At 42.5% G+C, this 11557-nt stretch overlaps 1 long non-coding RNA gene across 2 annotated transcripts; it reads left to right on the forward strand.

The window, feature by feature from the left end:
• The first annotated feature begins 3658 nt into the window (after positions 1 to 3658).
• On the forward strand, positions 3659 to 10928 carry LOC116854523. 2 transcript variants are annotated; one of them, XR_004380176.1, is made up of 3 exons: positions 3659 to 3836; positions 5144 to 5202; positions 10903 to 10928. It is a non-coding gene; the product is annotated as an uncharacterized LOC116854523 (long non-coding RNA). The 2 variants fall into 2 exon arrangements; XR_004380175.1 differs by lacking the exon at positions 3659 to 3836 and adding an exon at positions 4697 to 5063.
• The last annotated feature ends 629 nt before the right edge of the window (positions 10929 to 11557 follow it).

Raw genomic sequence — 11557 nt, forward strand, 5'->3', positions numbered from 1 at the left:
GAAGCCTGGCAGCCTCTCCTGGGCCCGCCCGTGGATGCCTTTCTCCGAGGAAAGCGGCCGCCGCCTGCTGCATTCTTCTTGGCCTTTAGGTCTGTGCCTAAGCTCCGAGAACTGAGTCCTGTTTGCCCTCCCGCCGCATGACTCTATTCCAGAAACTAGACCAAGCGGCATTTTATAAGTTGGCCTGCAAAGCTCTGAATAACTTAGTTTTATCCAACAAGGTAACTAAGAGAAATAAAGCACGGGTTCACTGATTTGACAAACTTACTTTTGAAAGGATTTTTTTTTAGTTTTTTAAGTTATGTTAGTAACAGCATCTGAAATAATGTATCTTGTTGATTCGGCTTATAAAAACACATACCCGAATATTAGAAACTCAGGAAAAACCAAAGCCGTGGGAAAGGCAAGAAGAACAGGTTGACACAAAAACATTCCTAGCTGGACGCAAGCGAACAAGACGTGGGTCATTCAGGCAACCACTGATCGTTAAAAATGTGACCGATGAGTTGACGTGAGCTTTAAGCACGAGTCCTGCAAATTAAGGGTCAGTGGAAGACAGTGAAACGAAGTGAGTTTGATGTCATAGCTCAGTTAACCTTCAACCCAGGGCTGGCACCATCTGGCCAATACAGCCTGTGGAAGGGGACACTGACTGATGCCCGCCGTGTGGCTACTGGGGATTCAAATGCAAAGCACATCTTCGTCCTCACAGACCAAGACTAGTGGTAGGAACGGGCTCACTAACAGTGCTAACCCCATGTGACAGCCCAATGGTGAAGTGAGACCAACTGCTGGCCATGGGCTTTCGGCTCTGGGGCCAAGCGGCCATCCTTGTCCTGCCAGGACGACAAGAAATGCCCTCGGAGGGGGCTTGAGGGCGATGCTGCAGACCATGGGGAGCCTGTCCTCCTGGCATCACCATGCCTGTGGCTGGGGAGAACCGCTACTGACCGGTCCCTGTGATTATACACGGCGCTGTCCAGATGGCTGTCCCCTGGCCCCGTGGGAGTGAGCAAACTTCCTGCAGGGGTGGGATATCCCGCTGGGATATAGGAGGTACTACGGTTTCTCAAGTGACCTCATTCTTGGATGGGGTAGTGGAGCTGATGACAATACCGGTCTGTTAGCTACAGTTGGCAAAAGAGCAGGCGAGACTTCCCAGACCACAGAGATCCAGCGACTGGCCTGCCTCCAGGGACTGGGGTGATTTTAGACAACAGGATCCCTCCAGACTTGCCATTGGCCTGCTTAGCGTGTGACTGCCTGCTGGCCCACACGTCGTGTCAGCTACGGCCAACACCAGTGGTGAGGCAGGAAAATCAGTGTCCTTCATACAGAGTGGGGAGGTTGGCTGTTTAAGATACGCCGGGGAACAGCCAGCCAGGCTTGGCTACATTAATTTGTGGGCCTAGCGCAAAATGGAAACATGGCGCCCTGTTCAAAACCCTAAAAATTTCAAGACAGGGACAGCAGAGCATCACATCAAGTTCAGAGCCCCTAGAAGCAGTGGGCTCTGTGCAGCTGCTCCCAGTTAGCCAGCTCTGACCCTGTGACCGCTTTTTCTGCGGCTGGGTGTGGATCTGATGGCCTGTGGTCTGTCCTGCAGTGCCTCCCGAGAGTGATGTCGAGACTGGACTCAGTCCCTGTGGTTGCAATGGTGGCGAAATACTGATGGGATGAGGTGCCCTTTGAATTTAGGGAGGCGAACTGAGAGGTGAGGTCCATTGGTCCAGGACTCATCCTTGAAGACTGGCCTCCCGGAGATGGAGCTGGCCTCCTGTGGAATGGCCCGCTGGAATCTGGACTCTGCTCCACAGAAACTGGCTACAGCTGAATGCTTAAGGCAGGACAGTCAGTCCCGATAGAAAGCTGAGCTGCAGACCCGGGCTGGAAGGCCCTGCAGGGCGTGGGACCCAGACTCCGCTCATGCCAGGGGAGGGCCTAGTACTTACACGACTGGGCAGCTGCTCATATGCACGAAATAATGCCAGGCTGAGTGTCTTTTCTTAGAGACTAATGCCAGCTCTGCTTAGTCCCCGCAAGCCCTCCCGGGTCGTGGTGCAGAATGGGGAAGGTCTGGGCGCTGTTACTTCTGTCTCTAAGTTTTCCTCCCCCAAGTGTTCTTCAGGTGTGGTCTGTGTGGTGCTGGATGCTGGAGCCCTAACGAAGGGACGCTCCAAGGGAGTATTTAAGTATATAAGGACGAGAAGTTTGCTACATAGGCGAATGACATGTGTGTGGCAGGGGTGGGGGGTGGTGTGTGGGGAGCGGGCACATGGTGGAAGGGATGACTATGGGCAAGAGAAGCAACAGGTGCAAACGTTGGGAGGTAAAGCAGAGCAACTAAAACTCAGGGAACTATTAGTCATTCAGTGTGGTAAGAACAGAGGGTGCATGTGGGATAACCCTGGCAGTGAGGCCGGAAAGACAGGAAGGGACCAGATCAAAGAGAGCCTTTATGTTCTGTTAAGGACTTTGGACTTTCTACTTTGCACAAAATGGTATGACAGTGAAGGATTTTCAGGGGACAAATGACACAATCAGACAGGAGTTTTGATGGATTTCTGCAGCAGAAGTGATGGGATGTGAGACGAGGCAGGCCGTTGCAAGGCTCCAGAGGAAGATGGTAAAAGAAGGGACCCACCGGGTTGAACCACTACTCATGGGATTATGCCAAGGGGCTCTGAAGCCATAAAATGGAAGAGCCGTAAGACAGGAGGAGGCTGCGGACTTCATTTATTTTTTGGAAGGGAGCTGCCCAGGAGAGTCATTTTCCCAGGAACATGTGAACTGGGTTTTGCAAAGGAGTGATATAAAGTTTCGTTGTGTTTAAGCCGCAGAGATTTTTGGGTTTATTTTATAAGTATTTTTTTGGCTTTTAGCCTATACTGATGTATAGAAGTACGGAAATCACTATAGTACCATTAACCCAATATAGGGAAGTCAGAAAGGCACCGGTTTGGAAGATGATAATGAATTTGGTTTCACTGTGCACCGTATTTAAGGGACCAGTGGGATAGTGAAATGGACCTTGTTGAGAGACCATTCTCCATGAGTCTCTTGAGTTTCTGCACATCTTGAGAGCACGGCATTGACTGTCCTTCCTTTCAGACTATGTTTTCAGGCATGTTTGTGTAGCAAACAACCTGAAGAAATTTGAACGACTTTTGAAGAAAAAGATAGCATCTCCCTCTGGAGTGAAGAAAGGGAAAGACTTGCATTCTCCGAGCTCGGGGCTTCTCTCCTCTAAGGCAATCTGTTGCATGTCCAAGGCTCACCTGGCCTTCTTCGTTTGCCAGGTGGGAACTGGGGTTCTAGGAACCAGCACAAAAATGCTGATGCTCTGGGGACAGCTGTCGCTGTGACTAATGTACTGCCCTTGATCTCTGTGTCTTTTACCACATTCCTGAAACCGGCAGGAAGTAGAGAAAATCTCAGCTTCCCCCCAGCTCTGGACAGAGCCGTCCAGCTATAGATGGGGAGCTCAGAACTGGGGTCTCATTAGAGTCTAGGCGGGCTGAAGTCCTGGGTGCTGATGGGGAAGTAAGGCTGGGGGAGGAGTAAGGCTACGTGAACCATGAGAGACGAGAACCCGCAAGAACCTGACTTAAGAGAAAGGAAGAAGAACACAGAAAGCCAACCCACGCAGAGAATCTGAGAAACGGGAACTTCTGCTTCCAACTGGGGTGGTTAGGAACTTGAATGACTGTGGCAGTCAGGGAGACACGTGCTCTGGATCTGAAACTTGAGAGCCCACTGGAGACTTCAGTGTGACCCATTGCAGGGGGCGGTGAAGACAAAATCCAGATTTCCATGGACTGAGGAGCCAGCAGGAGGTGGGAACGGGAGGGCACGTGCATCCAGACGAGGATGTGAAGGAGAGGGGAGGGGTCTATAAGGAATGAGGAGTCTGGGGTTTGGAAAAGGACTTCTAATATGATACACACATGCGTGCATACCAGTACGTACACGTGTGCATATATACGTGGCTATACACTACCTTGTAGCCCGGATTTTCTTTTTTTTTTTCTTAATGTTTTTTGGTAGATTTAATCTTTTTTTAATTAATAAATTAATTTATAAACATATAATGTATTATTAGCCCCAGGGGTACAGGTCTGTGAATCGCCACGTTTACACACTTCCCAGCACTCACCATAGTACATACCCTCCCCAATGTCCATCACACAACCACCCTATCCCTCAGTTTATTCTGCGAGATTAAGAGTCTCTTATGGTTTGTCTCCCTCCAGGTCCCATCTTGTTTCATTTATTCTTTTCCTACCCCCAAACCCCCCAAGTTGCATCTCCACTTCCTCATATCAGGGAGATCATATGATAGTTGTTTTTTTCCGATTGACTTATCGCTAAGCATGATACCCTCTAGTTCCATCCACGTCGTCGCAAATTAGCCCGGATTTTCTAGTCTGGCTCCATTTCACTTTTCTAAACCTATTTATTTATTTATTTATTTATTCCTTCCTTCCTTCCTTCCTTTTCTTTCTTAAAAAGATTTTATCTAGGTATTTGACACAGAGAGAGAGAGAGAGATCACAAGTAGGCAGAGAGGCAGGCAGAGAGAGGGCGAAGCAGGCTCCCCGCTGAGCAGAGAGCCTGATTCGGGTCTCGATCCCAGAACCCTGAGATCATGACTTGAGCCAAGGCAGAGGCTTAACCCACTGAGCCACCGAGGCGCCCCTTCTAAACCAATTTTACACCGGTTTCCAGCATAAAATATTAGTGTCAGTCTGATAGGGTTACTAACTCCATGCTCCCTCCCCAAAACGATTTGCTTATTCCTACTGGAATGCCAGGACAAACCTTAACCACTGCTCAAGGCTTATTAAAATCCCCCTTTCCTCACTGAGGTTTTCCCTGCTTCTCTCCAGTCTCTCCTCCTACTAACACTGCAGGCCCTTCTCTATATGTCTTTCCTGACTCTCCACAGGGCATTTCCAGGTGTGTCTCACATCTTCTAGACCAGACGGACTGGTTCTTCCAGAGGCAGGAGGGTGGAAGTCATTGAGACCTGGGGTGTGAGGATCAGACAGAATTGGGATCAGGTACCAGCTCTGCTATGCATGTCCCTGGGTCCTCACACACTCCATTTCCTCTCACATAAAAGTGGGTTCTTATCTTACAGGACTACTGTGGCAAATGAAATGGGTGCACGGAAAAGGCTTGGTATGGTGCCTGCTCACGGTAAGTATATCCTTTGTCCACATAGATGCTCATTTGCTGAGTAAATAACACTTAACTTTGGATTATCGAAAACAAAATTATTTTTATAATTTTTCCTTTAAACAACTTTGATTTTTAAGAATTTAAAAGGGGAAAGAGTGGAGAGAAGAAACCCATGTTTTCATGTCTCCAGATAATTTATCCCTTCTCATCCTTCTTATTATTTTTGAGGATCCAACTTTCTAACTGGCATCATTTCCTTTTAGCCTGAAATGTTAGCGTTTCCAGTAACGTAGGTTTCTTGGTGATGATTTCTCAGTCTTCTTTCATCTGAAACTGTCTTTGTTTCATTTTCATTCTTGAAGGATGTAGAATTTCAGGTTGATTGCTGTTTTCACACTTTAAAAATGTTGGTCCATACTCATCTGGCCTGGATGGTTTCTGAGCTGGATTCACTTGTTAAGTAGATCGCTGCTCCCCAGGATGTAACGTGGTTTTTTCCTCTTACCACTCTCAAGATTTGCTATTTATTTTTGGCCTTCAACAGCTGGACTATCTAAGTGTTGTGGTGAAAGATTTTTCCTGTTTGTGCTGCTTGGTGTTCATTCACCATCTTATGTTTTTCTTTCTTTTCCTCTGTTCTGCTGAGGAACTGAGGGACACTGAACAATTTTTATTGATCTCTCTTCAAGGATGCTTACTTTTTCCTCTGTCATCTCCCTTTGTCTAATAAGTCAATCCAGTGATTTTTAAAATCTCAGATACTATTATTTTTCAGTTCTAGAATTTCATCTGGTTCTTTCTTTAATCATTTTTATTTCTCTCCCGGGATTTCTTATTTTATACTCACTGAAAGCATTTTACTTGACTTCACTGAGGAGAATTCTTTCTCTCTCTCTCTTTTTTTTTTTAAGATTATTTATTTACTTACTTCACAAATAGAAAGCACAAGCAGGGGAAGCAGGAGAAGGAGAAGCAGGTTCCCTGCTGAGTAGGGAGCCGCATGTAGGGCTCGATCCCAGGACCCTGGGATCATGACCTGAGCTGAAGGCAGATGCTTAACTGACTGAGCCACCCAGGCGTCCCCATTGAGATTTATAATAGCTGTTTGGAATCATTGTCCACTACTCCCAGGATCTGGAACATCCTGGCATTGGACTCTGTTGATTTTCATCTCTTTTGAGAATGTGTCCCATTTTCTTGGTTCTTTATATGATTCGGCAATTTTTTTTATTGTAGCCTGGACATAATAGATGTTAAATTGTGGAAATTCCATATTGTTATTTTTCTCTCACAATCATTGTTTCTCTTGTTTCGGCAGGCAATGATCTTGTCTGCTTGAATTGCAAAGTCTATTTTTTTGGGTTACAGTGTCAGGATCAGTTTGGTATTTCGTCTTTAGATATGCTGCTGTGTTTGATTCCCCCATGCGCGGTTCAGGGTCACCCAGACATGTGGGTGGGCACTTTGGTGAAACCCTCTTCTGCTTTTTCCCTTTCAGGCTTCCTCCATTCTATTCAATGGCCGCAATTCCGTAGTTTCAGGCTTTTCCGGCCAAAGAGACTGCTGTTTTCAGTTAGCGGCTCCTCCAAGACTGTGTACTCCGAGGGGACTACATTGAGTCCTGAAATAGAAGCCACAAACTTTCCTGGGAACTTCCCTGCAACAGCTCCCTTCCTCTCCTCCTCACTGAGGTATTTGCTTTTTGGATCATGTCCATGGCTTATACTTCTTTTCTGGGGGAAGTTTTCCAGGCAAGTCTTAGTCTGTCATTACTGGAGGGGGAAATTCCTATTTGTTGTTTAGCATAAAAGACAATTTTTCACACGAAGGCAAAAATATAACTTATCCAGATTCCACTGGCCTTGATGGGAGGGTAAAAAGCTAGTCCAGTCTTTCTGGAAAGCAATTAGCATCATATGTATTTAGAGCCTAAAATTCCTTAACGACGAATGGTGGGACATTGTTAAGTCAATGGTTGCACTTTAAGTACTGTTTATAAACAATACCAAATAAGATGGGAAAATGCAAAGCAAATTAAATCTACAGGTTTATTTATCCATTCACCTACTGAAGGATGTCTTGTTTGCTTCCAATTTGTCAATCATCGCTGTTATACAGTCAAAGCTGCTATACACATCTGTGTTCAGGTTTTTGCCTGAACCTAAGTTTTAAACTCCTTTGGGTTAATATCAAGGAGTGAAATTGCTGGGTCATATATTAAGAGAATGTTTAGTTTTGTAAAAAACCATCAGACTGTTTCCCAAATTGGCTGCACCATTTGCATGCCCACCAGCAGTGAAAGGGTCACTCCACTGACAAGGTCAGCATTTGGTTTTTTCGGTGTTCTGGATTTTGGCCATTCTAGTAGGTGTGCAGTGGTATCTCATTGGTGTTTTAATTTCTACTTCTCCGATGACATATGATGAGGAACATCTTTCCATATGCTAATTTGGCATCTACAATGGAGGAATGTCTGTTTGGGTCTTTGGCCTACTTTAAAAATCAGGTTGTTTTCTTATTGAGTTTTAAGAGTGCTTTGTATATTTTGGATAATAGTCTTTTATCAGATATGTCTTTTGCAGGGATTTTCTCCCAGTCTGTGGCTTTTTTTTTCCATTCTCTTGACAGTGCCTTTTGCAGAGCAGAAATATTTAATTTTAATGAAGTCCAGCTTATCAATTCTTTCTTTCATGGATTATGCCTTTGGTGTCGTATTAAAATCTCATCACCAGGGCACCTGGTTGGCTCAGTCAGTTAAGCATCTGCCTTTGGCTCAGGTCATGATCTCAGGTCTTGGGATTGAGCCCCTCACTGGGCTCCCTGCTCCATGGGGAGTCTGCTTCTCCCTCTGCCCCTCCCTCTGCCCCTCCTCCCACTTGTTCTCTCAATCTCTCTCTCTCAAATACATAAATAAAATCTTAAAAAAAAGTCATTGCCAAACACAAAGTCAACTAGGTTTTCTCATGTTATAAGAAAGTCTTATAGTTTCACATCTTACATTTAAGTCTTGATCCATTTTAAGTTGAAGAGTGTAATGTCTGTGTCTAGATTCATTTTTTGCATGTGGATGTCCAGTTGTTCCAGCACCATTTGCTAAAAAGGCTGCTGTTTCTCCATTATACTGCCCTTGCTCTTTGCTGGGTCAGTTGACTATATTTACATGGGTTTATTTCTGGGTTCTCTGTTCTGCTCCATTGATCTGTTGTCGATTCTGTTGTTATTACCACATTATTTTGATTACTATAACTTTATAGAAAGTCTTGATGTTGGGCACTTTGTTCTCATCTTTTAAAATTGTGTTGTCACTATAGGTCTTTTTCCTTTCCATATAAACTTTAAATCAGTTTATTGATATCCACAAAATAATTTGCTGGGATTGTGATTGTGATTTCATTACATCTGTAGATCAATTTGGAAAGAATGGACATCTTAACAATATTGAGCTTTCCTATCCATCAACATGGAATGTCTCCCCATTAATTTATCTCTTCTTTGATTTTATTCATCAGACTTTCCCTTATATAGATCTGTACATATCTTGTTATATTTTTACCTAAGTATTTCATTTTGGGGTCTAATATAAATGGTATTGTGTTTTTAATTTCAAATTCTTCTTGTTAATTGCTGGAATATAGAAAAATAATTGACTTTTATATATTAACCTTTTACCCTACAACCTTGCTATAGTCAGTTATTAATTTTCAGAGATTTTTGGGGACTCAGATTTTTCTTTCTTTTTAAAAATTTAATTTTTTAATAAGTCTTAAATTTTAATTCCAGTATAGTTAACATACGTTGTTTTATTAGTTTCAGGTATACAATGCAATGATTCAACAAGTCTGTACCTTACTCAGTGCTTATCAGGATAAGTGTACTCTTTAATACCCATCATTTATTTTGCCCATCCCCCCCCCCCCCCCCCCACTTCCCCTCTGATAACCATCAGTTTATTCTCTAGAGTTAAGAGTATTTCTTGGTTTGTCTCTCTCTCTCTCTTTTTCCTTTGTTCATCTGTGATTTATTTTAAATTTTGGGACGTGTGGGTGGCTCAGTGGGTTAAGCCTCTGCCTTCGGCTCAGGTCATGATCCCAGGGTCCTGGGATCGAGTCCCGCATCGGCCTCTCTGCTCATCAGGGAGCCTGCTTCCCCCCTCTCTCTGCTCTGCCTCTCTGTCTGCTTGTGATCTCTCTCTCTCTCAAATAAATAAATAAAATCTTAAAAAAATAAAGTAAAATTTTTAAATTTTTTATGTTATGTTCGTCATCATACAGTACATCATTAGATTTTGATGTGTTCTAAGATTCATTGTTTACATATAACACCCAATGCTCCATGCAATATGTGCCCTCCAATACCCATCACTGGACCAAACCATATCCCAACCCCCACCACCAAACCCTCTGTTTCTCAGAGTCCACAGTCTCTCGTAGTTCATCTCCCACTCTGATTCCACACCCCCTTCCTTTTTTCCTTCCTTCTCCTAATGTCCTTCATGCTATTCCTTATGTTTCATAAGTAAGTGAAACCATATGATAATTGACTCTCTTTGCTTATTTCACGCAGCATAATCTCCTCCAGTCCCATCCATGTTGATGCAAAAGTCAAGTATTCCTTCTTTTTGATGGCTGAGTAATATTCCATTGTATATATGGACTACAACTTCTTTATCCATTCATCTGTTGAAGGGCATCTCAGCTCTTTCCACAGTTTGGCTATTGTGGACATTGCTGCTAGGAACATTGGGGTGCATGTGTGCCTTCTTTTCACTACATCTGTATCTTTGGAGCAAATACCCAGTAGTGCATTTGCCGGGTCATAGGGTATCTCTATTTTTAATTTTCTGAGTTTTATTATTCAACTCCACATGTGACTGAAATCGTGTATTTCTCTTTCTCTGACTGACTTATTTCACTTAGTATTATATTCTCTAGTTCTATCCATATTGCTACAAATGGCAAAATCTCATTCTTTTTAATGGCTTAATTATATATATATAATTTAAGTTCTTTTTCTGTTGCTTCATTAGTAACATATAGAAATGCAAAGGATTTCTGTACATTGACTTCGTATCCTATGATCTTACAGAATTCGTTTATCAGTTCTTGTAATTTTTTGTGGAATCTTTTATATTTTCTATATATATTATCATGTCATCTGCAAATAGTGAAAGTTTTATTTGTTCCTTACCAATTTGGATGCCTTTCATTCCTTTTCCTTATCTGATTGCCATGCCCAAGACTTCCAGTACTATGTTGAATAAAAGTGGTGAGAATGGACATCTTTGTCTTATTTCCGATCTTAAGGGGAAAACGTTCAGTTTTTTACCATTGAGTATGATGTTAGCAGTGGGTTTTTCATACACGGCCTTTATTATGGTGAGGTATGTTCCCTTTAAACCTATTTTGTTGAGGGTTTTTATCATGAGTGGATGCACTTCATCAAATGCTTTTTTTGCATCTATTGAAACAATCATATGGTTTTTATCCTTTCTCTTATCAATGTGATGTATCACATTGATTGATTTGCAAATATTGAACCATTCTTGCATCCTGGAATAAATTCCACTTAATCATGGTGAATGAGTTTTTAAATGTATTGTTGGATCCAGTTTGCTAATGTTTTGTTGAGGATTTTTGCATCTGTGTTCATTAGAGATATTGACCTACAGGTTTTTTTTTTTTTTTTTTTGTAGCATCTTTTTTTTTTTTTTTTTTAAAGTAGATTCCATGCCCAGCATGGAGTCCAATGGGGAGCTTAAACTCATGACCCTGAGATCAAGACCTGAGCTGAGATGAAGAGTTGAACACTTAACTGACTGAACCACCCAGGTACCTTGGTAGTGTCTTTATATGGTTTTGGTATCAAGGTAATGCAGGCCTCATAAGAAGAACTTGGAAATTTTCCTTTCTCTTTTGTTGGAATGGTTTGAGAAGAATAGTTATTAAGTCTTCTTTATATGGTTGGTAAAATTCACCTGTGAAGTCCTCTTGTGTTGGACTTTTGATTGTTGGGAGTTTTTTTGATTACTGTTTCAATCTCATTGCTGGTAATCAGTCTGTTCAAATTTTCTATTTCTTCCTGATTCAATTTTGGAAGGTTATATGTTTCTAGAAATTTATCCATTTCTTATAAGTTGTCCAATTTGTTGGCATATAATTTTTCATAATATTCCCTTATTATCCTTTGTATTTCTGTGACATTGGTTGTTATTTCTCCTCTGATTTTGTTTTTTTGAGTCATCTCTTTCTCTTTCCCTTGACAAATTTGGCTAAAGTTTTATAAATTTTGTTGATTTTTTAAAAAAGATTTTATTTATTTATTTGACAGACAGCGATCATAAGTAAGCAGAGAGGCAGGCAGAGAGAGAGGAGGA

Source organism: Lontra canadensis, unplaced genomic scaffold (assembly GCF_010015895.1).
Source record: "Lontra canadensis isolate GAN:19392208 unplaced genomic scaffold, GSC_riverotter_1.0 scaffold92, whole genome shotgun sequence".
Taxonomy (NCBI): domain Eukaryota; kingdom Metazoa; phylum Chordata; class Mammalia; order Carnivora; family Mustelidae; genus Lontra; species Lontra canadensis.